At 36.8% G+C, this 27,198-nt stretch overlaps 1 long non-coding RNA gene across 1 annotated transcript in view; it reads left to right on the top strand.

Moving 5' to 3' along the window:
- LOC114230739 (uncharacterized) overlaps positions 1-27,198 on the top strand; it is an 84,406-nt gene that overhangs the window by 10,699 nt on the left and 46,509 nt on the right. The window contains exon 3 of the long non-coding RNA XR_003616694.2: positions 2,456-2,514. This is a non-coding gene — a long non-coding RNA (uncharacterized LOC114230739). The remainder of the gene's footprint in view (positions 1-2,455; positions 2,515-27,198) is intronic.

Genomic DNA, 27,198 nt, shown 5'->3' with positions numbered 1-27,198 from the left:
CCCAGATTGGAGAGGGTCCAGGCTGGGCTGAGGGACACCCCCGCCCCCCCCGTGCATGAATTTCATGCACCGGGCCTCTAGTGGAGACATAATAGGCTTACAATAAATACCTCCAGGATCTGATCCCTCATTCTAATTTAAATACTTGACCTTAGTATTTGGCTGACACTTGTACATTCTCTCTGCTATCCTGTTGTCCAGATAGGCTTATCTGATGTCCTCACTAGCTCAAAAATGCTCTGAGGGCAGTGACCATATCTTACGGAGCTTGAGATTCCTAGTGCCTCAAATAATGGCTGTACTGTGTTTAATGAACAAATGAATGGAATAATGAAGAAATAAGTTGCTGTTCTTTTTGAAGGGATCTCAATGAAAATAACTTTCCATGTGGTAATATGAATGTGAGAATTGGCCCAATAAAATATAATAGAGAGTGGTAGGCCTGTGACATACCTTAGTTATGCACATTCAAATTAATTTGGTTTTAAAAACTTGAGTGTTAAGACACTTATGAAGAATGCTGGCTTGAGATCTCTGCATTATGTCTTTTTTTTTTTTTTTTTTTTTTTTAATCTGAGCTTGGCCCGTCTGGTGTAGCTCAGTAATTGAGCGTTGATCTATGAACCAGGAGCTCACAGTTTGATTCTTGGTCAGGGCACATGCCTGGTTTGTGGGCTTGATCCCCAGTAGGGGGCATGCAGGAGGCACCTGATCAATGATTCTCTCATTGATGTTTCTATCTCTCTCCCTCTCCCTTCCTCTCTGAAATCAATAAAAATATATTTAAACAAAGACTCTGAACTTAAACTTAAAAGACTCAGTTCTGCTACTTACTGGCCTTGTGACCGTTCTGTGTTTTTTTAAATATAGAAAATGAAGATAATACCTTCTTTGATTGACTCAGAGTGTCATTGTGATGATCAAATGAGATAATGTATCAGAGATGTTTTTAAAACATAAAGCAATAAACAAATTGTTGGTAACTTGATGAATTTCTAAAGCATACATTGTAGGAAACATTCTAAATGCAAATAAACAAAAATTTAAACAAACAAACTAACAGCCACAGTGATAAGGGCTCATTCGCACTTAGGGACCATAATGAGGAAGTCTCCTAGTGGTTTCTGTCGTAATTCATATCTAAATTCAAGTGACTTGACTTTGGTATATAGTGTGCAACCTAGGGATTTAGAACTGCTTGGGACTTTCTAAAGAGTTTATAACATGAGATCTAAAAAGATGTCCTTAGAGAAAACTCATTGGGAAGTCTCGTTGGGATGGCGAATGATAAACAGATAGTGCTTGAACGAGGTTACATACCTACAGGTGCTAATTACATTTCCCCCCATTAATTTTTCCTGATTGTTGGTCTTCCCTTGGCAGCCAGGCCTTTAGGTAGGAAAAAGCTGTGGCACTAAGGCTCTTCTTCCCCCAAGAGAGTCAGTAGATAGAACTGGTTTTTAAAAACATGTAGAGTATAGATACCCTAAGTGATGAGCAGAGCCGCAGTGGGCCCTTCTGACAGCAAGAGAATGGGAAAGATGGCCTGTTCAATAAATATTTGTTGCACAAATGAATAAATTCATGGTCAGATCCTAAAGGATGTGGAAATAATTAGGGAAAAATGAGATTTTTACTTTCCTCCTACAACCTATACCTAATTGAGCTGATGGTTGTAGTTTCAATTTAAGAAACAACAATATTAAAAACCTGATAGTCCATAGGGCAGGAAGAACTTAAAAAAAACACACACATCAAAGGCAGATAAACACCACTTAGAAGTTACTGGCTTCAGAGTCAGTTGTAAATCTCAGAATGCTTAACCTTAAGTATTTACTACGTATCTCACTTTCAGCACAAACATGCTGTTTACAAAAACGTTTTGCAAAGAGGTTTTCCAAATAATCTGTCAATAATTTCTATTTACCAGCTAATCTGGTAGTTTAGGTCAGAGAAAAAAATAATAAACTGGCTTGCTTATCATGATGCACCTGAAGTTTCCATCTTTAAGAAAAGATTTTGTACTTCTGAAGTAACAATCAATCAAATCGTCAGGTTACCATTTTTCACTTTACAAAATATTAATTGCAACTCAGTCATTAATTCAGAGTCTGATAAAGAATTTAGACTTTCTTTTTTGCTAAACCTTAAACCATGTCCTAAGTGCTCTTGAGAATTTGCTTTGGGATATTGCCTTTTCTCTCTCTATTGCTTTATTGTTCACTTGTTTTGCTTATATTTTCCAATTTGTGGGTTTACATGGAGCAAATACTCCTCATAGATTACTTTTTTTGTGATTCTTGAGAAATAAAGAATAAATTAAAATGAATTTTGATGTGTTAATAAATTTTGATGTACTAGTAAAGAAAAAATTTATGAAAATTTGTATTTTAAAGTAAAGCTACTAATCTTGTTTTTGTTAATGTCCCTTGAAATGTACATCTGTCCTAACTAGAATCAAGAGGAAATTAAAAACTTCAACTTGAGAGCTTTTGAAAATGATGAAATCCAGGGGTTAAGTATATATCGCTGAATCTTGTCAGCCAGGCATTTAGAATAAGTCATGCTTGATCTCTGCTAGTTGAAACTTTCTATTTTATATTCCATTTATCTAGACCTTTCTCACTATTTTGGTAATTGTGGGAGGCTGCATTTTTTAAAACTTTACAATAAATGTCTTTCTTCAGGTGTTTGCCTCTCCTGGCTTAGACTCTGGTTTTAAAAGATTTTTTAACCTCAGACAAATGACAGTATGGTGATTACCAAAGCGAAAAGGGGGTGGAGATAAAAGGAGACTTGGCTTGGGATGGTAAACACAAAGTGCAATATACAGAGGATGTATTATAGAATTATATACCTGAAACCCATATATTTTATTAACCAATATCACTCCCAATAAATTCAATTAAAAGTAAACTTTTAATGGTGAGGTTAAGTGTGATAGTCTGTAGCTCTCTGGCATGGGTGGGTTCTAGAGCACACAAATTAGAGTGGGGGAACTTTCCTGGACTTACGGTAGATGACACTTTTTTCTTTTTGACTCAGTTTCTTTTCACAACTTGTTCCCATAAGACTGACCAATTGGTAACCTCTTAAGCTCTCTGATGTTCAACAGTTACCTTTGGCAATAGGTAACTGACCAAAGTCTCTAGTATTATGGTAGTAATTCTAGAGACTTTTTAGAATATTGGTGTTTTTTAAAGAAAGCTATTATATAGTACATGCAATTTTATACATATTCAATGCTGAACCTTTTAGGTTAGATCTCTAGTATCTTTTTTTTTCTAGCAGAACTTTAAATATAGGGAAAGGCTTCATTACAAATCTAGCAATTTACAAGTAAATACTATATTTGATGCAATTAAAATGTCCACGATTAACTAATTAGTTCATATATTTTAGTTCAATGAAAATGCAATGGGTAAAGTGTCATCTTTTGTCTTTCAGCCAATGCTACTGTTAGATTTATACAGGATATTATAGTTTAATTAGCATTTTGTCGTTGGAATGGCATTCTAGGCATCTGGAGGAAAAGGGAAATAAAATGAAAATATGCTTAATATTCAAGTATAACTTATTTTTAGCTATCTTACTATTTATTGTATCTATTGCTATATGTGGCTTTTTTTTTGTTTTAAGAGAATACTAAACCAAAAGTCTCAGCAATATTTAAATTGCAAGTAAAATATTTATAATTTATCTATAATTTTATAAATTAAATTAAATTATTATAAATTAAAATATTTATAACTTTTATAATTTATAATTATAAAATATTTATAATTTATAATTAAGGCATTTCTTTCTTGCTCTTCTCCTTGTAAAATTGGAAAATGTTTAAAATAATACTGTTGATAAAACATATTGTCTTTAATTATCAAAGAGAAATGCTAAGTAGAGATTTATGAATGACTAAACTAATAGCGAGAATAACCAACATTTCATTTAAATTACACAAATAGAGTTGATATTTAGTCCATTCAGAAAAAAAGATTCAAAAACAACTGCATTATAGAAAATATGTTTTTAGAAGATTGGTCAGTAATATATTGACTTTATTATCCATGATTGTATAAAGTAATTAATCAGAATTAGAATATAAACAAGGAGGATTTTAATAGAATCTTAGTTCTAAGTACAATTTTATTCTGTATTTTTGATAAAGAATTTGGAAAGTGAGTCTTTTTTTCAAGGTAAAATAGCAAAGGGTTTCAGTATATTTTGTTTTTTGTTTTACTAACATATTGATTCTCCATGTTAAGCTGTTAATATTGTTAAGGGAAATACAGTATTAGGGCAGCAAAAATTAACTTCTGTTATTGAGTTAGCAAAGTAAAACATTTTCTGGAAAAAATACTAGTAATATTAAAATAACCACTTTAAAATTGTGATATATTTCTTTAGGTATTTTCTATATAGACTTGAAATTACTATTAAAATGAAAATTTAAAAAGTACAAATATTTTGTAGAAATTTTGAGTTTATTTTTCTCCTGTTAAACTACATAATAAATGTCTTTGTTTTAAGGAAATAGTGCTCTTAAATGTAAGCTTTTCTTAAAGTAAAAATCAAAATCAAAATAGTACTAGTTTATATTTTAAACACTATTAGAATATGCAGTTTTATTCCTCATAACCAATATACTTAAATAATAATAATTAAGTTGATTATGATGTTTTAAATATGGGAGAATTATAAATATAGTTCACATTATTGATCTTTTGTTACTTATATTTGTGTCTGGTTAACAGAATATTATAATACATATTCATTAATTATAATTATAGGTTATTATAAATATCTTGGCATTAAAATTTAGAGTTACAATTTAGGCATTAATTTTATATGAATTCCTTTGTGTGACCACAAATAAGAAATGAATCTGCTCCAAAATGTTCAAAGCCAATGTCAAGGAAAAAAAACCCTACCAAGAAAAAAAATACCCTACCAAAAACTTGACAAAGGCATTTTGAAATAATTGATGTGTTCAATCAAACTACAAAGACATTGCAATGAAGAGCTTAGCTTATTTTGTTTTCTTTTGCATTTCATAAGGTATGCCAGAAATAGATACATTTTTATATTTTATAATTTGAGATAATGAGGTATGTTTAGACAAAGTAACAGTGCATTCAGAGTTGGAAACTTTACTTTTTATTTTCTTAGCTGCATTCCATCTGTTTTGTCAAAGGCATGGCCCCAGCAGTTTCATGATGTCCAAATCAGTAGACAGAAAGCTCTTGTGTATGTGACTAGAGGCAGATTTTTTAAAGTTTGACTTAAAGAACAAAAGAACAGGAATAATCGTGAGGTACTTAGATGATGCAGAAATGCTTGAAGAGAAAGCTGTGCATGGATCTCTGCTTGAAATAATTGTGTTTTTTTAAGTATAATTTTGAACCAGAATATTTATTATTTGTGAACTATTTTATTTGATTAATGGTAATAGTAGATATGATGACCTCATGGCTTCATTTTTAGGACTACTAACATTTTTCCTTCTAATAAATATAAATATGTAGTGCTGTGTTAAGCAATCCCCCCCCCCCCCAAACCATGAGGGTAAATCAGAAAAATGTTTTGGAGCTAATTACAATTTATTCTATTTCTTTATAACTATAAATATGGCAGACTGGCTTATATTTTAAATGATTGAAGATTGTTTCTACACTTTGTTAGATTCCATGGAAAAAGTGTAGGTTCCTAAAATGCGTATTGTTGTTATCATTGTTAATGAGAAGAAATGGCTCTGCTTTTAGCCAGTAGAATGCTAGTATATGAGCACATTAGTGAGAGAACAACATGGAAAATTTATCAGTCCTTTATGAAGAAATTAGGAAGAGTCATATCTTGAAGCTAGATTATGGGTGCTGGCCTTTTACCATTCCCTTACCTCTAATTTATTACTGATAGAGACTATCCGGATTAGCTTTAATTTGCATCATATTTTTTTTCAACCAGAAAAAAGATATCAATTATTTTGAATTCCTTTTTTTGGAAAATAATTTGGATTGTTTTGACAAAGTTTTACCTAATGCAGTCTGATGTGTATGCTTGGTTAAACTTCAAGAGTAAAACATTTGTGGGTAGTGGTGCTGCTTATGAAGAAATTCTTATTATTCATTGGCTTCTAAAATGAGTGATTCAAACTCCTTTCCCAAGTATTTTTAAATGTATTTTTTTACTCAAAATTTGCTATATCCACAAAAGCAAAAGAATAAGAGGACATGAATAATAATTTAATTTAATTAGCTTTTTATAATTTTCAAAATATATAATATAATTAAATAGAAGTATTTAAAAAGACTATGGAATTAGAAAGACAAACTGCCATTGAGAATTTGTTTAATTATGATAAGTGCGTATATTGGCCTAATACCCATATTTATGATTAAAATAATAATTTTCTTTTATAATCTTGAGTGAATTGATTAGTATTTTTGTGAAATTTATTCCATACTACTAATGTAATAAATGGAAGGATTTTGCAAAATTTGTTTTGTTTTCTCTCCACTTAAGAAAAACCATTATAAGACACTTGTTTGCTTATTTTACTCTTGCATAGTTAAGGATGCCATAGATGTTATACACTGAGTGGCCAGATTATTATGATCTCTGAACGCATAATAATCTGGCCACTCAGTGTAGACTGACTACAGAGTTGGGATTTTAAAATAACGTTTTTCCATGTATAAGAACTGCATTGTGGGTAGTTAGAAAGAAGCAGAGGATTTACTAGCTAGAGGCAGGGGGCCACTATCTCCCTGTCCCTTGACATAACAAGATTTGCAAGCTTTCCCTTATACATAAGTACACTGAGTGGCCAGATTATTATGCGTTCAGAGATCATAATAATCTGGCCACTCAGTGTACATTGTTTCTTGTGTTCTGGAAATACTTTTATGCTCAAAAGAAACCCCAACACAGGAGTGTCTGGATCTGGTAGTATCTTTGTATCTTTGTACATTCTCAAGCTTTCCTATGTGGAAAAAAACCATGTAAATTACCATTATCATTTTATAACTATTCCTTGTTTTTAGAGAAACATCAGATAGGTAGTGCACTACATCTGCTTTCAGAAAAGCCTTATTAATTTAAACTCTGCTAATTTAGAGTAGATGTTCATGTAAATGGAAGTTAGCCTTCCTTATGTGAGAAAACTCATGAATCATTTACACAATATTATTTTAGTAATATTTAAATATTTCAGGAACTTTTTGATGTAGCATTTATATATAAAATTTGTCTTATGTATTATTTAAATAATAAATTTTCTAATAGAATGAAATGAATTTGCAGTGTGATAAATAAATGACAAGTTTTTCTGTAAAGGGCTCATATAACTCAATAAGAAAAATACAAAATCTCAGTAGTAAATGGACAAAAAGCATGACTATTTTATTTAAAAAAAGGAACTACAAATGGTTAAGATACAAGAAAAAAATTTCAACCTCTGTAATATCTGAAAAAATACAAATAAAAGGCTAATGAGATTACACATATCACGTTAGCAAACCTTAAAAGATATGTAATGCTGGTGAGGGCAAAGGTTGTCTAGTCAGCTTTTAACAATATGTAGCAAGAAAGCTTTATAAAATGTTTATAATCCAGCATTTCCCATTTTTATAATCTGTGCAAAGGAAATAATGTAGAATTCTCACTAAGATTTTTAATCAGAAATGTTTAGCACAGCCTTTTGTAAACCAAGAAAAATTATAAAATAATTCAAATTCTTAGGAATATAGTTAGGTAAATTATGTTTCACTTAAATGATGGACCTTAATGCAGTCATGAATAATAAGTATAATTGAAAATGCTTCTGATAAGTTAGATAAGAAAAACTGGATACAAAAGATATATACAAAATAACTTCAAATATGTTAAAACGAAAGGAAAAGACTGGAAGGAAGTATGATAGAATGTGGTTGCACAAGGAAGAAAGTTATGGTATTTCTTCCTATTGCTTTTTAATTTACCTCTACTAACCAAAGAGCATTATCTTATTTTTAAATTAGAGAGAAGAGACCTTAAAAAATACCCTTTGCCTCAACTATCTCATGTCTAGAAATCTATCTTGAGGGAATAATCCTCAATGTTCACTCAATTTTATGCAAAAAGGACTACAACCTTTTTTGTTGCTTTTTAAAAAAATATTTTTATTGATTTCAGAGAGGAAGAGAGAGAAAGAAACATCAATGATGAGAGAGAATCATTGATTGGCTGCCTTCTGCACACTTCACACTGGGTATCAAGCCTCTAACCCAGGCATGTGGACTGACCAGGAATCGAACTGTGAGTTTTTGATTCATAGGTCAATGCTCAGTCACTTAGCCACACCAGCTAGGCCCTTTTTTGTTGCTTTTAATAGCAAGCTATTTGAAGCAAGATATCCCAAATAGGTAATATAAATATTACCTATAAGTTCTATAAATATTAAATTCTATAAATATTAAGTATATTTATAGAATTGAATATTTTATAGTTATTGAAGTTACTTTTCAGAAGAGATATTCAAATGAAAAAATTTTATGATATGTCATAAGTACAAAAAGTATGATCTTAACTATATGCAAAATAATACTAGTATATGGAGAGAAAACAATAATTGAAATGTGTCACATGGTGGGGTTTATTTTTTTCTTCTTTAAATAATTTTGCATTTTCCAAAATTTTTCAACTTGTATCCCCAATTACTTTTACAATCAGGAAAACAAGCAGCAGTTGAATTTTTAGTAAGCAAATTTTAAAAAACATCTCTGCCCTACCAGGGTGGCTCAGTTGGTAGAGCATAGTCCTATGTACCAGGAGGTCACCAGTTGGATTCCAGGTCAGGGCACATGTTTGGGTTTTGGGCTTGACCCCCAGTAGGGGGCGTGCAAAAGGCAGCTACTTGATGTTTTTCTCTCATCCCTGTTTCTATCTCTCTCTCTCTCTCCCTCCCACTCTCTGAAATTAAAAAAGAAAAGGTATCTCCTGTGTGAAATTTGTTAGCCTTAAAATAATTACTTAAATAATAACATATATTACTTATAACTTAAGTAATAATTTAAAAGTATAAGAGCTTTTACATTTCAAATCAGCCTTTTGCCAGTGGGGAGAACTTTTTTCTCTTAACCTAAATTAGGGAGGTTTTCTTACAGAAGCATGTAATTTCTTTAGTAACAAATAACCACTGGTGGTTTATTAGAATGTTGATACCTGAGTCAATCTGTTCAAAAATATATTCAAAGAAAAGCAGAAAACCAAATAAAGAAGGCTAGCAAATGTTCTTGACAGTATGGTTTCATGCTTCTGAATAAAGCAAAGTTTCAGATTATCATGGATAACTTTTAAAATAGTCATGACTATCATATATGAACCTGATTTTGCAGAAAAGTGCAGCCTCATGGTGGACTGTGTAGATGGTGACTGTTTCACTGTGCTAGGAAAACACGTGGAGATATTAATGCTGGTACTCATAGTAGTGTCAAAATCAGTGAAGAAAAAAAAAAGGAATAGCAAAGCTTATTTCTAAATAATGCAGGATAGTGTAGTAAATAGAAAGATAGACCTACCTGACTAGCTGCCTATGGGTTGTAACTAGCTACAGAGTCTGAAAAATTTAGATGTTCTTAAACAAAGAACACTCTTATAACATGCTGGGGATGGCTGGCAAGATCAACCTTTCACAGCCTGTTCACCTACCTGTGGCTAGAATCATCAGAAGTATAATCTTGGAATGTCAAGCACATTCCATTAGAGCTAAAGCGCTTATGCTTTCTAAAACAGGTAATTTACAAGGGAAAATTGAACAAAAGGAGACAATGAAATAAGTTAAAACATTTAAAAAATCTATTTCAAATAAAAATACATAGTACCAAAAATATATATACCATGAAAAGCCTAAGACACCTACTCACATATGACAACTTAATTTGAAAGTACTAGGATTAAATGTTCCTACTTATCTTTTTAGTCTCTATCTATCTATCTATCTATCTATCTATCTATCTATCTATCTAATATGCAAAGTGTCCCCTCGGAAGTTCGACTGACTGGGAGTTTGATCGCTCACTATGACATGACATGCGCTGACCACCAGGGAGTGGCGTAGAACTAAGGGAGGCCCCAGCCGACAGCTGGCAGCCGCTAGGGACCCTACCGAGGCACAAATTTCGTGCACTGGACCTCTAGTTTACAGATAAATAAATGAATGCTAAAACATGTGTTCATAGTAAAGATGTATTCACATAAAATTATTTCAGCTAATCACAAGCCATATACTAGTATTCCTTTGTCATCTCAGAACCACACAATAAGATTTAAACTACCCCAAACTTACCCAAATCAACTTTATTTCTTTTTAAAGAAATAGCCATTTTTTTGCAAAGGCACTTGATTTCTGATTGTGGGGAACCAAGTACTTAAAAATTCATAAATATCTAATGGGGGATCATGTAGAAGACGTCTGTTGTTACATATCACAACAATTTTTCCCCTCAAATTTACTTACATTTTCTTTCTACCAAAAAAAATATCCTGAATCAATTTTAAAAATCCCATCCACAACCCCTTCTCCTCCCCACGACCTCCAAAAGCATAAAACAAAACAAAAATCCACTTTGTTCATATGCTCTTTCCCTTGAGGTCTTAATCGGTTTAGTCTGTAGGATTTCCTTTTTGGGTGACATTATCAGAAGAAATTACCCTGTACCATTCCCTATGGCCAATGAGGTTTGACAGGCTTTCCTTCTCTCTCATCTGCATCAAGCAATTCCCTGAGGCAGGAAGGTGTCGTTTAGACGTGACCCTTTGAAGTTACTTTTACTTCCATCTCCAGCCCGCTGAAATTTTATTTTGTAGGGTCATCAACCTTAAACTCTCAGTGCCTGTGGACAGTGCTGCTTCAGCTATTATAATTGTTTACTGTAGTACTCTGCACTAGAGGAAAAGTCAGGCTGGCTATAGAATTTTGCCTGGAATTCATTCAGTGTGAGCTTTGGGTGGCCTTTCCCCAAGCAGTGGCTTCGGGCCAGGGAGGAAGACAGGGAGAAGCTGGGAAGAAAACTTCGAATTGGAAAGGTCCAAGGAGTTTATCTCAGTCTTGCAATTGTAATTTTTTGGTTTGTTTTGTTTTTCTGAGGAACAGAGCATTCATTGCAAATGCATAGTTTAAAATGTGTTGTAATCAATAATGACAAAAAAAAATGGTGCTGTAGCTAGTTTCTTAACGAATTTAAAAAGCTTGCATTGTTTTGCTTTTGTTCTTTTTTTTATATTACCCCCCTGAAACAAGATAGTTAAATTCTCTTGATACTAGTACACTGGGCAAAGTTTCAAAAGAGTGAAAGTTTGCCCCTTCAGGAAAAATGCTCATCCCCCACAATGTACCCCACTCCTTCCGATGGTTACAGAGGATTGCGGATAAGGGATTAATACTTCTGTCTTTAGCATAGGCCGTGACTTTTTCATCATGAGTACAGCATTAAGGAAATGGTAACCTTAATAAACCCCGAAACTCCTTTAGACTTTTTCCTAGAAAAAAATAACTTCCAGAAGTCAGTCTCACAGCCAAACAGGACTTTTGGGGAGGGGAGGGGGAGATGAGGTTAGAGTGAATATTGCATAGTAATTTATATATATATTTTTTCACTGATAAAAAGGATAACTTTACAGTTTCATTTTATACACTTTTTTTTTTTTTTTTTTTGGTTTGTTTTAATGTCAGTAATTCCCCTGCATGCGTTCCTGCTGTAGGAAATAGGTATATTCACCTCAAAATCACATCTACCTTGTCTGGGTTGCAGTTTCAAGGAAAGTGTGGAAGTGGTCAGTTTGCCAAAACCTTTTATAAGTAAGGCTTTATGGTTCCTCTTCCAAAGCCTCAGTTACAATGGGGAAACTTACTAACGAGTCAGACAACACAGTGGCAAACGGGGCTCTTAGAAAGCCCCAAGAAATGCACTTACACTTCCCAGGTAGTGCTCTAGGTCTCTTATCACATAACTGATTGAATCCTAAGATTTAGGAGGAGGATATTTTGGGTTGATTCCTAAGAAAGGGAAGAGAATTGGAAGAGAGGATGCAGCATCAGCATTGCCAGGCCAGAGACAGCAGTCCTAGAAGCAACACTTGTCTCATGGAGTGCTCTGTAGTTTTTACCTGTGTGCAATCTCAAGTTGATTTGATTCCCAAAATAATTCTTCTTACATAGGCCATCATCAAATAGCCATTATCAAATTTCCACTTTTCAAGGTATGGAAACTAAGGCTCCTGCTTAGTGACATTCTTAAATTTGCCTAGTTAGTAAAGGGCAAAGAATTTAAAGCCTACGTCTTCTGATTGCAAGAACGCACTACACCAAAATTTAATGAGGATGCTTAGGCGGGAAGAGAATTATAGAGAAACTAACGTTTCAGTTGCAGGAAAAATCCTGCAATAGGGTTTCCTGCTGCACTCTACCCCGCCCTGCCTGCTCTCCTCCCTTGTCCCCCGCCCCGAGTTCTCCGCCAGCCCCCCTGCTTTTCTAACTTCTCTGCCAGCCCGCTCTCCTTCCTTCTCCCCTGGCCCCGCCTCCGCTCCTCCCTTCTCCTCCCCCTGGCTTGCTTGCTTCTCTGCAGCTTTGCTCCCTTCTGCAGCTCTTGGCTTCTTTCTACGCTGTCTTGATATGCAAATTAGCCGCCATCTTTGTTGGGGTAGTTTGCATATTCGTCCTGATTGGTTGGTGGGCGTGGCTTGGTTGGTGGGCGTGGCTTGGGCATAGCGAAGGTGCGGTCAATTTGCATATTTGTCTATTATTAGATAGGACTAGAGGCCCAGTGCACCAAATTTGTGCACTGGGCGGGGGGTGTCCCTTAGCTGGGCCTGTGCCCTCTCACAGTCCAGGAGCCCTCCGAGGATGTCCAACTGCCATGGGGAGTGGGCCTAAGCCGTCAGTTGGACATCCTTAGCGCTGCCACGGAGGTGGGGAGAGGCTCCCGCCACTGCCGCTGCACTCACCAGCTGTGAGCTGGCTTCTGGAGCACTAACCACCAGGGGGCAGCTCCTGTGTTGAGTGTCTGCCCACTGGTGGTCAGTGCGCATCATAGTGAGTGGTCATTCTGCTGTTTGGTCTATATCAGGGGTCCTCAAACTTTTTAAACAGGGGGCCAGTTCACTGTCCTCAGACCTTTGGAGGGCCGGACTATAGTTTAAAAAAAAACTATGAACAAATTCCTATGCACACTGCACATATCTTATTTTGAAGTAAAAAAACAAAACGGCAAAAATACCCGCATGTGGCCTGCGGGCCGTAGTTTGAGGACGCCTGGTCTATATGCATATTAACCTTTTATTAGATAGGATTTGGATTCTTGAGATTTGCCCAGAGCTGAACCTGTATAAGCATCATTAAGCCCGAGAATAAATCAGGTCTGCAAAGTGGAGGGCAAAGTATGCATTGTTTTAAACATCCACAAATTAATTTATAAGTTTTAATATATATATATTTTATTGATTTTTTTTTACAGAGAGGAAGGGAGAGGGATAGAGAGTTAGAAACATCGATCAGCTACCTCCCACACACCTCCCACTGGGGATGTGCCTGCAACCAAGGTACATGCCCCTGACCAGAATCGAACCTGGGACCCTTGAGTCCGCAGGCCGACACTCTATCCACTGAGCCAAACCGGTTAGGGCAATTAATAACTTTTTAAACATTCTTTTATGAATCATTTTACCAATCTTCAGTTTTAATTTGATAGACCTTGTACATTTTTCCTTATATGCATAACCATCGAATATAACATAAGCATTCCCCCCAACATCATACCACATATACTGAGGAAGTGGTTTTCCTACTGCTTTGCAGAAGAAGTTATGTAGCATGTGAAATAAAGTAAGATTTTAAAATCTGATAATTACAATTGGGGACTGAGAAAGGTAGATTCTTAAATCTCCTAAGAGATGAAAATTATACATTATTATAATATTGACTTAGAATTAGTAAGGTTAATTTCTCTGTGATTCAAATGGGTAGATTTGTTTTTATTATGGATTCAACTGTAGACTAAATTTTTGTTTTTGTTTATATTTCAATTCATTAGATCCTAGAAAAATTATTGTATGCATATTCTAAAAATCCTATCCATAAACCCAATAATAAAGTTTTAACAAATAAATAAAACTTTATTATTTGTTGATTAGAATATCATATACCAATACTGTATGGTTAGAAATATTAAAACTTTAAAAAATTTTAAAAAGGATATAGTCAAACATTTTAATGGTGAGATTGTATAAGTTTTTTTCCTTTAGAAATTTAGTTTCTAATGATTTAATAAAAATTATCATGCATATTTCTAAAATAATTTTTTTATTAAAGACAAACTGCGAGGAAAATAAATTAAAAGCTACAAATTTATCATGCTATCATTTGTTTAATAACTTTTTCTAGTCACTATCATAATTTTAATGGCCTGTCACAACTTATTTTCTATTTTCCTATTTTGAAAATTAATGGGACTCTTCATTAATGCTTTACCATCTAGGAGAACCAGAGGATTTCCACCAAAAATAAGGATCTCACTGTGATTCTGAATCATTCCAGTAATTTTATTGGGCCTCAAAGTGTTCTGAGCTTGGAGGAAACACTCTATGTAAGACCTGCAGATTCATCTGGTAGTGATTTGTCACTTACCATGTTTTGGGCTTGCAGCCAGGTCAGCTGTTGCCAAGAGCAGGCAGACAGGGAAGTAAAACTATTATCAAGAAAAGTCTTGGAAATATACTGAATGAAGCAAACTGAGACAAACTCAAACAAAATTTAGGATGTAACGGACTCCCAGAAATAAAGGGGGCTGGAAAAGCAAGAGGACTCAATCCCTCTAGTCTAGTTTTCTCACCTTCCCCCCACCCGTGCCCTAGTACATATCAAGTACGAGTCTTTACATTTATTTATTTAATTAATTGGACAAATAGGAGTTGATTTCCGCTGACATTTTTAGTCAAATTGATTCTATGACCTGGAAATGTGCCCTTGCAGTTACTCCTTCACCAAGTTTTAGGAGTTTTAAATGTAATTTCTAGTAGATTTGTTATCGCTTGAACTCATTATTCCTCTGACTCAGTCATTAAAATAATGTAAATCTATAATGTAAAGAAGTTTAAGAAAGAGACATAAATCTAATAAAACATTCTGAACTCAGGATTTCAAGTATAGTTGGGGGTAGATGATATATGAGTCCTATATTTGTAACAGGCTTGAAATTAAGGTTCAAAATCTTTAAACTTGAAAAAAAATATTTTTGGACCTCACCAAACCTCATTCTTTTGGTACTTTTTAACTGAAGTAATTGTAATAATCACTGATATTTACTGGGTACTATAAGTTGATACTTTTTACTAAAAACCTAAAGATAGAATTTATGCATTCAATCAATAAATTTTAATTGAACCCTTTTGTCTTATAGGAGTTGTTATTATAAAACAGACAATACTAATGGTGATCAAGAAATAGAAAACATTGAGATAACGTGTGTGGGTTTTTTTTTTTTTGTAATCTATCTGAAATGTAGAGAACTTTCAGGATGACAAAGACAATTTATATATGCCCCAGAAACCAGTAAAGTAACTTAGAATGTCAGATTGATCTATATGTTTAAAATAGTCGTTTGTATCAAATGGGTTATTTTTTGAGAGAATACCATATGATTTCACTTATATGTGGAATCTAAAGAACAATATAAACTAACAAACAAAACTGAAACAGAATCATAGATACAGAGAACAGACTGATGGTTGCCAGAGGGGAGGGGTTTGAGGGACTGGGTGAAAAAGGTGAAGGGATTAAGAAGTACAAATAGACAGTTACAGAATAGTCATGGGGATGTAAAGTACAGCATAGGGAATACAGTCAATAATACTTTAATAGCTATGTATGTTGCCAAGTGGGTACTAGAAATATTGGGGGGAACACTTTGTAAAGTATATGATTGTCTAGCCACTATGCTATACACCTGAAATTAATACAAAATAATATTGAATGTAAACTGTAATTAAAAATAAAACTGAAAATGATAATTGTTTATTTAAATTAAGAAGGCATTGCTTAGCATAAGTGGGAAGAGATTTGGCATCAGGCTGGAATCCCAACTCTACCACCTACAACCTAGATGACCTTGGGCAATTCATTTAAACAGTTGCCTCACATATAAGGTGGCAGGAGTTATAATAATAATATGTTTCTCATAGAATTCTTGCTGGTAATATACTTATAGTGATAAATAATACATATAGAACTTTCATAAATGGTGGCTACCATTGTTATAATATTTCTAATGATTATGCTAAGCCTTTTAATTCCTAACATTTCATAATAAAAATTGTATAAACTCCTTATGCTCCATTTCTGATGTGAAGTTCTTCTAGGATTGTTTCTTGATCATATTATGTTGACTTCAGTGATCTTGAGAAGGGTTGGTGCATGGTGTGGGGTAAGTATAGAGACTTAAAGCTGGAGGTTGTTGAGCTCAAGTTTACCATGCTGGCTTTCTGAGACACTTATCCTACTGAAACCAAATTTATAACTCATGATTGCTGCTTCTGGGCCACAGGAAAGGCAAAAGTGTTAATGGCTCAGTGCTGGGAAAGAACAGAGAAAATGGCAGCTCAAGAACCCCCCTGCTCTTCCAAGATTTGGTACTATTATTATATCCACTACAACCTGTGTGGCCAGCATATTTTTGGTTACCAAAGCCATCTTCCTGGATTCATTAGTCCTATTATTTAAGAAAAAAAGGATTTGCTAAATTTGATTGTTATATTTATAATCTTTATATCAACAAAATGTTTTACAAAGTTTATGTGGCAATCTTTTAAGACTCATCAGATTCCTCTGGTTATTGTGTTTTTAAGTAAAGATTTGTCTTTTTATTGCTTGGCAATCCCCACGGTGCCAAAGTTAGGGTCTTGCATTGTAAGTTTTTAAATAAGAATTAACTGATTAAAAAATCCCTATTTCCTCTGAAGACTTGTCCTTTTCATGAGGCTTCTTTTTTTTTTTTTTTCTTTTGGAGTAATATAACATTATGTATTACTTCAAAGTTAGGATTCCTACCCTAACCACTGTGCTTGTAACCACCGTAAATATTGCAGACAAAATGAAGCATGTAAAATAGTGATTGAATTGAAGGCCTCTATTCCTAGAAGTTCTTAAATTAGGCATCACATATACCTATTAAACACGAAATTGTTGTAAGAACAATAATTAAATGTTTCCATTAACCCAATGTATTCATCAACCAAAATAACTCTACGTTCCTAGGTGAGATAGTTGAGATTAGATTTATTCTCCTTGAAACCAGGTTTAGCAGTGACTCTCTTCCAAGATATTAATTTTATGTCATATTTATTAATTTAGAAACATTTATCAAATTTTTAAAATTATTATTTTATTAAAGTAAAAGCAATGTATTCTTATTTTAGAATATTGGAGAATAAGGGAATTCTGTGTGGTAATTTATTAAAAATGTCACCAGTGAACCATGCCTACATGAATTCAAAGTCCTGTGTAGTCTTCTCTCATTGAATCTGGGCTGGCCTTATGATTCGTTTGTTCTAATAGAATTTGATGAAAATGGGATTGTGTAAGTTTTGGGTTGAGGCCTTACAGAGCCTTGCAGCATTTTCTTGCAACTCTGAGACATCATGTAAAGAAACCTGAATTAGTTTACTTGAGAATGAGAGGTCTTATGGAAAGAGAGGCCCTGTTGCAGAAAGACTACCAAGAGAAATTCAGCCAGATCCCAGCCATTATAGTTGTATCAGCCTAGGCCCTTGACTTGTGGATGAATCATCTTGGATCCTTCCGCTCCTGTCAAGCTGCAAGCTGGCTGCAGATGTGTGAGCCCAGTTAATACCATATGGAGCAGACATTAGCATCCCAACTGTACCCAGTACATATTGCAAAATTGTTAGCAAATAAATGGTTGTGTTATTTTAAGCACTAAACGTGGAGGTGGTTTGTTATGCAGCAATAATTAACCGCTGTATATAAGGAAATTATGTATTATTTCACCACTTTTACATAAACAAACATTTTAGAGTCATTCATATTGTATAGAGAGTTTGTTCATTGTATCATGAACATTTTCTTATGCAATTAATCTTCAAAATATTTAGATTTTGTAAGAAAAAAGATATATATATAAAAGTAAAATCAACAACCAAAACAAAACAAAACAAAAAAACCACCACCATAAACTAGACTTTTACAAGTGAGCAATATATGTCCTCTATATTAATAATAGCATAAATATATGTGAGATATGGGTTATGCTGTGTATTAGTTATATTTTGCTATAAGACAAACCTCCCCCAAAACTTAGTGGCTTAAAATAACAATAAACATTTATCTCTCAAATATTTTCCCAGACAAGAATTCAAGGGTGGCCTTGTTTGGGGGTTCTGTCTCTGCTCTGTCATGAGGTTGTGATCAATAGGTCAGCTAGCCTGCAATTCATTTGAAGCTTTTATTTACTTCCCAGGTGACTTACACAAGAGTTCTAGCTGTCAATAGGAGGCCTCAGTTCTTTCCCACCTGGACCTCTCCACAGGGCTAGTTGAGTGTTTTGAGGACATGGTGGCTGGCTTCCCCTATGAGTGATTCAAGACCCTAAGGTGGACGCTGCAATGCCTTCTATGACCTAACCTCAGAAGTGCCATACTATTACTTCTACAATATCAGGTTAGTTGCCCAGGTCAGCCCTATTCAGTGATATACTAGTAAATCACCTTTGCTGAAATATAGGACAATAGGAACGACCTATTATGAAACTATGAAATCTGACAGAATATTGAACCAAAATGGCCATAGAATGAAAATAGTTTTATTGAAATATAATCTTAGGACTTGAGACATAAGCGTTGTGTGGCTGTGGAAAACAAGGTTTATATGTTCTTTTTGGAAGAAATATTTCAATGCCTTACTAAAAATTATAAATGGTGAAGAATAGGTTGGTGATAAATGAAGAAATCAAATTAAGTTGATTTCAATATTGTTTCAATATTTTACTGAAATGATAAAAAATTCTTTATTTTTACTTTAAAAAAATATTCTTGAAGATTAATTCATGTAGAAACTGGGCCTAAAAAACAAATTCAAACCATTTTAAGAAGCTCTAACACAGAATTAGCACATATAGTATTAATTTATGTAAAGTAGAGTTAAGATATTTTCTGATAAGATGATATAGTTTTTTGATGTAGTCAATCTGAAAAATGTAAGTAATTTTTCTTTTGTTGATTTATTCACAAAACCAATCCTAGGATATTAAAATATACCAATCCTAGTATATTAAAACTGGAAGATACTATGGTGATCAATGAGATAGTCTTCCATGAAATGCAATAATTCTTTCTGTAGTTTTTTTTGATAGATGGTCAAATTTTTAAATTGATATCTTCATTGTTGGGCAATTCTAGTTTAAATGTATATTTTTTTTCAGGTTGAGTCAAAATGTAACATATTGTAATCCATCTATTTCTGCCTTTAGAGTAGCAAATAATCCACTTCTGCTTCTAGATGGCAGTCCTCAAATATCTACCTTCATCTTGCTTTCTGTATGTTGTATATACCAAGATCCAGGCTTTTCACAGATAATATTCATTGACACTATGCTATTGTAAAAAGTATCAAAATATGACCAGGAAATATAGATATACTTTGATATGCTAGAATTTGAATTTAATACTTTACTACAGTATAAACTCTATGAAGGCAGGGGCTATATATTTTTACTCACCTAGAAAATTGCCTCGCACACAATATTTGTTTAATAAATGAATAAATGAATATGGTTCAAGTCAATGTGTGTCTTTTTGCTAGAACCTGGAATTTTTTTTCTTAAAATTTCAAGATTACAGTTCCAGTGGAAAATAATATTTTGTATTTTTAAAAGTTTATATCCCATTTCAAAATATTTTGTGAACAAATTAGTGAACCATCCCTATGCCATTGGATAAGTTCTGTCTTTTACTGGACTAGCACAAGCCTAATGTCCTAAAGGCATTTTCTAAAACCATAAAAAGAAAAATTATATTACTTCCAATGGGAAAGGAAAGTAGAACAAGAACAGTTCTGTGAACTGAACTAAGACCACATGACAACGATAATTTTTTATACTTATTCTTATAAAAGTCAACAATAGGATTTCATAATTCCTTTTGAAAACACACACACACACACACACACACACACACGCGCGCACATACACACTTCTTTCTTCCATTTGGGAATCATTAGATTTAGGTCTGGTTCAGACTGAGGACTCCTTATTGCATTGTGTACTCATTTTCTGCAATTTACTGAAGATGTTTGTTGTAAGTATAGATTTCGCCTCATTTTATTAAGCTTGTAGTAACTGACAGAATCAATGTCAAGGTAAGAGATTTACTTTACATCAAAGCTATTTATTGGGATTAGCTGGATTGATTTCAACTTTACTATCAACCTTAAGTAGAATCTACTTATTTGCTCAAGTTGTTCAAGAATTACTGTTAAAGCAGCCAAAACACTTGCATTAGAGAACCCCAACTCAGTTACTCAGTTGCAACCCAACGAATCAAGGCATAGTCAGTACATTGGAGCAAAGTGAGGAGCCCCTAAAACTAGGAAATAAGACCACTTTGTATATGTAAGGCAAATAAGACTCATAAAGTTTTACATGAGATTAGCCATCTGTAGAAAATGTTAATGTGTGCCTGAGATTGTCCATGGTTTAGATGAAATACCATTCCAAACATAATTTGCTCAGATTCCTTTTTTACAAAAGTACTTTATAAGTCAGTCTTCCAGATATTTTTATTTGGAAGATCTATTTTCCTGAAGAATAGACAGACCTGTGTCCATGGTCCCTGGAAAACACACTCCACATTGTTAATGAGTGTAATGCTCCATTCCTGAATCAACCCCTGGCCTAGGTCAGTATTCAGGACCCTGTTATACTCTGGGTACATTGAGAACAACAAACAATGACCTCTCAGGGTGTAAAGATATAGGTAATCTATTATTAGCTCCTTTTAAATCTGTGTGGACAGCTAACATCTCTCCTTTTATTTTATCCCTAATCTCTCACTTAACTTTATTCTAGACCTTTTAAGCATTACACTGTAGTTGTCAATACAATGAGTAGATTTTACCACCACCATTATCTGATAAAATTGTAATTGAACACACCATTTTGGCAATAGCAAAGTACCAATTGGTTCAGCTCATTAAAGTTTTCTGAGATGTGAGCTGAACTTGACAACCAACAAGGGATGCTTGTCAGATGTGTACTTGCCTAGTATTTTGGCATCACTGGCTCAGAAATAACTGTAATACAAAAGTTTAGCATCCTATATAATAATAGACAAATATGCAAATTGACCATACCTCCGACACACCCACAAGCCACGCCCACCATCCAATCAGAGTGAGTATGCAAATTAACCCACACTAAGATGGCTACAGCCACAGAGAGCAAGGTTTCCTAGGTAACAGAGGAAGCCAAGCTTTCTGCCAGCCGTTGCAGGCCTAAGCCTCCACTCAAGCTACAAAGTTTCAATTATAGAAGGTAAACAAATTCAAACAAATGGCGGCAGAATGGAGCTTGAAAGAGCAGGCCAGGGTTGCCGCCGGCAACAGAGGAAGCAAAGCTTTCTGCACACCCTGGCCAGGCCCACCCGCTTAAGGCAACAAAGTTTCAATTATAACCCCAACACAAATGGCTTCGGGCCTCGGAGGGAGCCCCAGGCTTGGCTCTGCTCCAGGCTACAAAGTTTCAATTGTAGAAGGAAAATAAATTCCAGAAACCAGGGCCTCTGCTTGCATTGCCAGGGGGCGTGGCCGGCCTGCAAACCACCACAGGCCCCTCACTCAGGCCGCCCCACGCCCCAAGGGAATCCCACCCTGATCCGGGACACCCTTCAGGGCAAACCAGCTGGCCCCCACCCCTGTACCAGGCCTCTATCCTATCTAATAAAAGAGTACTATGCAGATTGATCATCACTGCAACACACAATATAGCTGCCCCCATGTGGTCAAAGGTCCTGCCCCCATGTGGACACAAGATGGCTACCACAAGATGGCCAGCAGGAGAGGGCAGTTGGGAGGCACCCGGCCTGCAAGGGAGCGCAGTTGAGAAGGGCCAGGCCTGCAAGGGAGGGCAGTTGGAGATGATCAACCCTGCAGGAGACGGCAGTTAGGGGTAACCAGGCCGGCAGAGGAGGGAAGTTGGGGGCAAACAGGCTGGCAGCAGAGTGGTTAGGGGGTGATCAGGCTGGCAGGCAGAAGTGGTTAGGGGCAATCAGGAAGGCAGGGAGGCAAGCAGTTGGGAGCCAGCAGTCCTGGATTGTGAGAGAGATGTCTGACTGCCCGTTTAGGCCTGATCCCAGGGATCGGGCCTAAACGGGCAGTCGGACATCCCTTGCGGGGTCCCAGATTGGAGAGGGTACAGGCTGGGCTGAGGGACAACCCCCCTCCGTGCACGAATTTCGTGCACCGGGCCTCTAGTAATATCTATAAAGAAAATATTTCACAATTGCAAAAATTTATCTTCTTCAGAATCTGTATAGGAGATTCACCAGACTATACACAAATGAAACATGTTCTTTAAGCATTGTAATTGAATTAGGATTCAGATTTTGAATGAAGATCTCCTTTAAGTAAGGAATTTTTGCTGATTCAAGAGAATTCCTAAAATGACTATCCTATAAAATAAAAGCCCAGCAACCGAAAGGCAGAACGACCAGAACGACCGGTCGACCAGTCACTATGATGTGCACTGACCACCAGGGGGCAGATGCTCAATGTAGGAGCTTCCCCCTGATGGTCAGTGCACTACCACAGTGGGAGTGCTGCTTGGCTAACAGGGATGAGCAGCTGCTCCTGCTGTGAACCCCGGGCCGATGGGCAGGAACCTGGGCTGTGATCATTGCCTCCTCACCCCAGGCTCCTCCTTCTTGCTCCCTGCTGCCTCCTCTGGATGGCCTGCAGGCCATGCAGCACCACCCCTGTGCTCACAGAACTGACCCCGCAGGCTGGGAGGTAGTAGGCCGCTATGACTGAGGCCTACTCTGCCACCACCTCTCAGTGCTATTGTCCCTGGGCCCAGCCCCAATTGGATCCCCTGGAGAGGCCAGTGCTCCAGCTCCATGGAAGATGCCGGACCAGGGAGAGATGCTCAGAGGGCAGGTCCACAACCACTCGGCTGACCTGGATGAGCAGCGCTCCCACAGCAGGCCGATCTCTGCAGGCCATGCCCCCCACAGGTGTACGAATCCTGTGCACTGGGCCTCTAGTAATCTATATAGCCATAAAAACTAAGAATATAAGTATTTATTTAGATAATAGAGTAGGCAGAAGAATGGCACCTCCAAACATAGATTCACTTCATTATCCTCAAATCCTTAAATATTACCTTATATGGAAAAAATATGTGATTAAGTTAATGATATTGAGAGGAAGAGCTTATCTTGAATTAGCCAGTAGGCCTAAATGCAATCACATACTCTCAGAGAGGCAGAGGGAGATTATAAACAGGCAGAGGAGAAGATACACATACTGAAGACAAGGCGCTATGAAGGCAGACCAGAGAGATGTGTAGCCATGGCCAAAATGCCAAACACCCCGAAGCTGAAAGAGGTAAAAAATGGATTCTTCCCAGAGCCTCCAATGACAGTGTGGCACTCTGACACCTTAATTTTGGACTTCTGGCCTCTGGATCTCTGAGAGAATAAATTTCTGTTATTTTAAGCCACCAAGTTTGTGGTAATTTGTTGCTGCAGCCATAGGAAACTAATCTACACTAATAAAAGAGAAAATGCTAATTGACCGTACCTTCACCACGGCCACAGCCAATCAGGAGCGATATGCAAATTAAGCCAACAGAGATGGCGGTTAATTTGCATATGCATAGGCCTGGTGGACAGCGCCTGATGCTGCCTGCGAGGTCCAGGCAGCCATCGGGGACCAGACAGGAATGGCAGACAGTGCCTGACACCACCTGCGGGGTCCAGGCAGCCATCGGGGTCAGGCAGGAATGGCAGGCTGCGCCTGATGCCGCCACGGGGTCCAGGCCGCCATTGGGACCAGGCAGGCATGGCGGGCAGCGCCTGTCTCAACCTGCGGGGTCCAGGTCGCCATCAGGGACAGGACAGGCATGGCAGACAGTGCCTGATGCCACCTGCAGGGTCCAGGCAGCCATCGGGGTGCAGGCAGGCCAGGCAGACAGCACCTGATGCTGCCCACAGGGTCCAGGCCACCATTAGGACTGGGCAGGAATGGCAGGCTGCGTTTGACGCCAACCTGCGGGGTCCAGGTCACCATCGGGGTGCAGGCAGGCATGGTGGGCAGGGCCTGTCACCACCTGCGGGGTCCAGGCCACCATCGGGGACCAGGCAGGCCATGTGGGAAGCGCCTGACGCTGCCCGCGGGTCCAGGCAGTCATCTGGGTCTGGGCAGGCCAGGCGGGCTGAGCCTGACGCTTCCCGATGGGTCGAGCCCGCCATCGGGGACCCAGGTAGGCGGGGGTGGCCAGGGTCTCTGGGATCATTGTCTGCCCCGGGCCTCCTGTGGACACAGTTGGAGCAGGCTGGGGTTGAACATTTTAATGAAAATGGGATGCCTGTGCACCAGCCCACTGAGCCCAGTCCCTGGTGAGGAGAGGGCAGTGGACAGTTAGCAGGCACCAGGGCTTGGAATGGACTGGGAGCAACCTGCAGGCATGCTGCCAAGAAGAGGTGCTGAACCATGATGACGCAGAGGGCTGGCTGATAGAGGCGGGAAAAGGTGCAAATGAGGCGACTCTTGCTGGCGCTGAGCTTGAATTTCGTGCACCGGGCCACTAGTACAATAAGTAAAGGTTTACAGAAGTTTTGTTTTGCTCCCCAACTTAAAAATCACACTACTTTCTGTATTGGATTACAGGTAGAACTTATACAGTTGTATCTTTGATGAGGTGTATTGTCTCATAAGGTTATCTGAAATGTTCTTTTTTTTAAAAAAACTATTAAGAATCTTATATACTTTTGGAGTTAAAAACATTTGGCCAGACTGGTAAGTGTCAGGATGATAAAAATTAGGTTTTAGATTAATATACCTCAATACAATTTGTGTTTGTCATGATTATTTTTGGATAGAGGAATAAAAACACAAAGACAACAAAGGATTCTCATTTTTCTTTCACTTGGACTTTCCAGATCCAACAGTGCACATTGTGAAAACAAAGAAAGGCGCCCTTATCTCAGATTCTCTGCTTGAGTTTTGCACTTATTGCTACTTTGCATAGAGAATTCTTTCTTTCCTTTCTCTCCCTTCATTCACCAAATAATTATTAAGTTGCTGTCATGTATTCAAAATGACGAAGACGTGGCAGTCGAAGAGGCAGATCGGGTCTTTGTCTCTAGGGTAAGCACTAGCCCATTGGTGCCTTTGCACAAATCAGGAAAAGGCGCCTCCTCCCAGCAGTCACAGCCTGATTGTACAGGGTTTGTCCAGCTGAATAAAGGTAGATTTTAGCCCCACGTGATCCCTTGGCTGGCTAATTTTGTGCACAATCTGCACAGCTATAGCCAGAAAACCTGCTTTGTCTCAAGAAGATTATTATGTAGCCAGGGCAGATGTCTTCTTGGTTAGTACCTCTAGCACTCTACTCTACTTTGAAAAAGGGACAAAAACCCCCACAAAAACCCCACAAAAATCCAACAGTTTCTGGATTACTGAATAGAGCAGGCACCAATCCCAAATAACGTTGCATACACCAGAGAAGGGTGAAGTAAGAAGGTGAATATTGATACTTTCCACAACTGCATGCCTTCTCCCATAGAAGCTTTTGCGTTTCTCTCAACAGGTTTTCATGCACCTAATTCTGTCCCACAGGTCAGAGAATTTGTTCTATTCTGTTTTTTTCCAGATAGTGAAATGCTAACAAACCAGCCCTCTATGCACTGGGTAAGAAACCAACTACTGAGATGCCTAAGAGGAGTTTATGGGCTCTAAGCTGCTAAAATTTGTGGAGAGGTGCTAATAGGCTGTAAGAAACTATTTGGAAGGATAACATATTAAATGAAAGAAACATTACAAGACCACATGTAGCCAGAGCTACAACCTAGATGTGTGTGTGGAGAAAATGCCTCTCTTTGGGGGCTACTCAGAATTACCACATGACAAAGATGGAGAATGTTGGTGAATTCTCAGTATACTTTAGCTTCTTTTCAACAGCAGCAAAGATACATGTGGATAAATTGTTCCTATCTCTTTTCAAAGTAAAGGTATATTTGCATTTTTCAAATAAGAAATTATCCTGTTGGAAACTGGAAAAGATTGTGGGATTTAGGGTGTGTGTGTGTGTGTGTGCTGATTAGGTATGTTTTGCTTTAAAAAAGATAATGGGAGAACCAAGTTTTCTCATTTTTCCCTATCACAGCATAGGGATTTAGGGACAGAAAAACTGATAAGTGTTGTTTTTTTTTTTTTTTTTTTTTTAAGTCAGGAAAAGAAGCCTGAATCAGTAGTCTAGCTTGCCAAATGGATTCTGATGTATAAGAAAGATTTGTATTTTAGGGGTTGGGGTTGAGTGGGAGTGTGTGGAGGAAAGGATGCGAAGGGGGGAAAAACAACCAACGAAAAGCTGCAAGTAGTTATGAGGGAGCCAAAAAAGAGAGGCAGAGCCAAGATCGGGAAGATTTATTCCATTCTAAAATAAGGATCTCCACTGCTTAGTTGAGCTGAGAAAATGGTTTATGTTAAAATCGCCTGTATGTGGGATAGCTCACTATAAACTTTCTGTTCAGATGACTGACCAACTCATTCAGTTATAATCATATTGGTCAAAATAGACACAGCTCTTCCTTTGAGTTATAACTATTCAGGTAGATTGTTATTACAGTTGGTGAGAAATGACTATGATATAAAATTGCACTTGAACAGAAGGTGAGATATCTTAAAAGTAGCCTTATTTTTCACTTAAAAAAAATCTACGGTGAATAGAAAAATCTCCATAAAGAGTCATTTTTCTTTTCTTTAAGTTCCATAGCTGTGCCGAATATGAAAGGCAGAGTTTATCTTCTTATATTCTGTCCTCACAGTTTAGATAAGAAAGGCCACAAGGTCAAATGTCTCTCGTTTATACAACTGTACTAGCTCCAGTTGTGGGCTTGAAACTTGGCTGTAGAAACTCGAGTGGGCTCCACTCCAAGCAA

The sequence above is a fragment of the Eptesicus fuscus genome, chromosome 9 (genome assembly GCF_027574615.1).
Source record: "Eptesicus fuscus isolate TK198812 chromosome 9, DD_ASM_mEF_20220401, whole genome shotgun sequence".
NCBI lineage: Eukaryota > Metazoa > Chordata > Mammalia > Chiroptera > Vespertilionidae > Eptesicus > Eptesicus fuscus.
The sequence above is the reverse complement of the archived record's forward strand: the minus strand, read 5'-3'. Positions and strand labels throughout refer to the sequence as shown.